We start from the raw sequence: 4,527 nt of genomic DNA, 5'->3' as shown, positions 1-4,527 counted from the left end.
TTTCTGCAATAGATAATGAGGTAACAGGAAGAGGAAGAAAGAGTCATTGTTCTCCTTGGTGGCTCTGTGTATTAGTCTGTTCTCAGGCTGCTAATAAAAGACATACCCAAGACTGGGTAATTTATAAAGGAAAGAGGTTTAATGGACTCACGGTTCCACATGGCTGGAGAGGCCTCCCAATCATGGCACAAGGCAAAGGAAGAGAGCAGAGGCACATCTAACATGGTGGCAGACAAGAGGACATGTGCAGGGGAACTGCCCTTTATAAACCATCAGATCTCATGAGACTTATTCACTATTGCAAGAATAGCATGGGAAAAACCCGCCCCCATGATTCAATTACCTCCCATCGGGTCTCTCCCACAACACATGGGGATTATGGCAGCTACAATTCATTTGGGTGGGGACACAACCAACCTATATCAGTTTGTATCTTAGGCAGATAAAGGAACTTCAGTTTGTTTGGGAGAGATCTTGGGGGTAGGTGGTCGGAGACTTTGAGGCTTCTTCAGTTCAGCATGGCAAAAATGCCATATTGTGAGGTATTGCTTTCTGAGCCCCAACGAGGTCAAACTTGTAACCTCCAGCTAAGCCCTACCTCCAGATTCTGTTGCACTGGGGACTAATTTTCCAACACATACTTTTTGGGGAATACATTCAAATCATAGCAGTCACTAAGATTGTCTTAGTGTGTTGGTGAGTTCGGCCATACCTGAAGCATCTTTACCCATCTGCTATGGTTTGAATGTGCCCCCTTCTCAAATTCATGTAGAAACTTGTATTAGTCCATTTTCATACTGCTATGAAGAAATACCTGAGACTGGGTAATTTATAAAGAAAAAGAGATTTCATGGACTCACAGTTTCACATGGCTGGAGAGGCTTCACAATCATGGTGGAAGGCTAAGGAAGAACAGAGGCACATCTTACAGGGTGACAGGCAAGAGGGCATGTGCAGGGGAACTGCCCTTTATAAAACCATCAGAGCTCATGAAATTTATTCACTATTATGAGAACAGCACAGGAAAAACCCATCCCCATGGTACAATTACCTCCCACCAGGTCTCTCCTACAACATGTAGGGATTATGGGAGCTACATTTCAAGATGAGATTTGGGTGGGGACACAGGCAAACCATATAATTCCACTCCAGCCCCACCCAAATCTCATGTCCTCACATTTCAAAACCAATTGTGCCTTCCCAGCAGTCATCCAAAGTCTTAACTCATTACAGCATTAACTCAAAAGTCCACATTCCAAAGTCTCATCTGAGACAAGGCAAGTCCCTTCCACTTATGATCTTGTAAAATCAAAAGTCAGTCAGTTACTTCCTAGACACAATGAGGGTACAGGCATTGGGTAAATATACCTGCTCCAAATGGAAGAAACTGCCCAAAACAAAGGGGTTATAGTCCCCATGAAGTCCAAAATCCAATAGGTCAGTCATTAAACCTTAAAGTTCCAAAATGATCCCCTTTTGACTCCATTTCTTACATCTAGTTCATGCTGATGCAAGAGGTGGATTCCCATGGCTTTGGACAGCTCCACTCCTGTGGCTTTGAAGGGTATAGCCCCACTCCCAGCTGCTTTCAAGGCCTGGCATTAAGTGTCTGCAGCTTTTCCAGGTGCATGGTGCAATCTGTCAGTGGATCTACCATTCTGGGGTCTGGAGGATGATGGCCCTCTTCTCACAGTTTCAATAGGCAGTGCCACAGTGGGGACTCTGTGTGGGGGCTCCCACCCCACATTTCTCTTCCACACTGCCCTAGCAGAGGTTCTCCATGAGGGCCCTGCCCCTGCAGGAAACTTCTGCCTGGACATCCAGGCATTTCCATACATCCTCTGAAATCTAGGCAGAAGTTCCCAAACCTCAGTTCTTGACTCCTGTGCACCCACAGGCTCACCATGTGGAAGCTGCCAAGGCTTGGGGCTTGCACCCTCTGAAACCAAAGTGTGAGCTGTACCTTGGCCCCTTTTAGCTATGGCTAGAGCAGCTAGGAGAAAACACGGCACCAAGTCCCTAGGCTGCACACAGCAGGGGAGCCCCAGACCTGGCCCAGAAACCCATTTTTCCCTCCTAGGCCTCAGGCCTGTGATGGTACGTGCTACTGTGAAGGTCTCTGACATGCTCTGGAGATATCATCCCCATTGTTTTGGTGATTAACATTTGGCTCCTTGTTACTTATGCAAATTTCTGCAGCAGGCTTGAATTTCTCCCTAGAAAATGCATTTTTCTTTTTTTGTTGCATCATTAGGCTGCAAATTTTCCAAATTTTTATGCTCTGCTTCCTCTTGAACGCTTTGCCACTTAGTAATTTCTTCCGCCAGATATCCTAAATCATCTCTCTCAAGTTCAAAGTTCCACAGATCTCTAGGGCTGTAGCAAAATGCTGCCAGTCTCTTCGCTAAAGTATAACAAGAATCACCTTTGCTCCAGTTCTCAACAAGTTCCTCATCTCCATCTGAAAACACCTCACCCTGGACTTTATTGTCCATATCACTATCAGCATTGTAGTCAAAGCCATTCAACAAGTTTCTAGGAAGTTCCAAACTTTCCCACATCTTTCTGTCTTCTGAGCCCTCCAAATCCCTAGGAAGTTCCAAACTTTCTCATGTTTTTCTATTTTCTGAGCTCTCCAAACTGTTCCAAGCTCTGCTTGTTACCCAGTTCCAAAGTCACTTCCACATTTTCAAGTATCTTAATAGCAGTACCCTACTCTAAAGGCACCAATTTACTGTATTAGTCCATTTTCATACTGCTATGGAGAAATACCTGAGACTGGATAATTAATTTTTTAAAAAGAGGTTTAATGGACTCACAGTTCTACATAACTGGGGAGGCCTCACAATCATGGCAGAAGGCTAGGGAGGAGCAAAGGCACATCTTACATGGCAGAAGGCAAGTGTGTGTGTGCTGGGGAACTGCCCTTTATAAAACTGTCAGATCTCGTGAGACTCACTCACTATCATGAGAACAGCAAGGGAAAAATCCGCCCCTGTGATTAAATTACCTCTCACTGGGTCTCTCCCATGACACAGGGATTATGGGAGCTACCATTCAAGATGAGATTTGGGTGGGGACACAGCCAAACCATATCAAAACTTAATCTCTATTGTGGTGTGTAAGAGGTGGAGCCTTTTGGGAAGATTAAGTCATGAGGGCTCCTCGTTCATAAATAGATTAGTGTCTTATAAAAAGGACTGGAGGGAATTAGCTTAGGCTTCTTTGCTCTTGGGCTCATCTGCCAAGCAAAAAAACCCTTACTAGACACCAAATACCAGTGTCTTGATCTTGGACTTCTCAGCCTCCAGAACTGTGAGAAATAAATTTCAGTTGTTATTTATTATCCAGTCTGAGATGTTTTATCCAGTCTGTTTTCTTTTTCTTTTAGCAACATAAATGAACTAAGTAATCATGTCTTCCCACTGTAACATAAGCTCCCATGAGGACAAGGATTTTATCTTGACACCTGCAGCACAAAGAACAATGCCTGGTGCTTCACAAATACACTACGTGCTCAATAAATATTTGTTGAATAAGTGAATAAATTGTCCTAGGCAAGCAGTGAAGCCTGGTCCCATTAGTCACTTTGTAGCCTGGATGGTGGGTGCCATTGCTTCTCTTGGGCAGCCTGTTTAAAGATCCATCACCAATGAAGAGACACATTTTGGGTTGTTCATACAATGTAATACAACAACAGAGAAAGAACATACTACTCGAACATTCAGATGAAGCTCACAGGTTTAGGATGAGTAAAAGGAGCCAGTCACAAAGAATACATTTTACCTGATCCCATTTACGTGAAGTGCAAAAACAGACAAAACTAATTGATCATGATGGAGCAGACACAGGGGAACTTTATGGGGTGCTGGAAATGTTCCACCTCTTACTCTGACTGGCAGTTGCATCAAGGTGCCAAGGTGCACATATTTTAAAAATCACTGTAGGAGACCAGAGTAAGCCACCCCAAAATATGCCTCCTTGGCATAAGGATTATTTTGCACTGATTATTTTGAGAAACAGCAGACACAGGAGAAGCTCTAAAAACAAAGTAGAAGTTAACCTTTTGTATGGGAAATATACCACTATAAAGGAAATCTCCATTTGTAAGGGTGTCTCCCTCTCTAACAGGAATAAAAGGATGACTAAATCACACGAGACTGCTATCAATGGAGAAGGCACTGACTTAAATCTGCATAACAAACCTTATTCTTGTTTACTGTGCCTCCTTTCCTGGTCACCTTCCTATAAATTGCCTCCCCCATAGCCCTCTTGTTTTTGTTTTCTCTGGTGAGGCTATATAAGCCAGGGTTCTATGCCATGGCTTTGAGATTTACTCATTTCTCTGGGTACCTCCCATGTATATATGAAATATAATATTAATAAACTTCAGCTTGTTTTCCTCTTATTTTATTTTATTTTTTTTGAGACAGAGTCTCGCTCTGCTGCCCAGGCTGGAGTGCAGCAGTGCGATCTCGGCTCACTGCAAGCTCCACCTCCCAGGTTCACACCATTCTCCTTCCTCAG

Source organism: Mandrillus leucophaeus, unplaced genomic scaffold, assembly GCF_000951045.1.
Source record: "Mandrillus leucophaeus isolate KB7577 unplaced genomic scaffold, Mleu.le_1.0 Scaffold345, whole genome shotgun sequence".
NCBI classification, from domain to species: Eukaryota; Metazoa; Chordata; class Mammalia; order Primates; family Cercopithecidae; genus Mandrillus; species Mandrillus leucophaeus.
The sequence above is the reverse complement of the archived record's forward strand: the minus strand, read 5'-3'. Positions refer to the sequence as shown.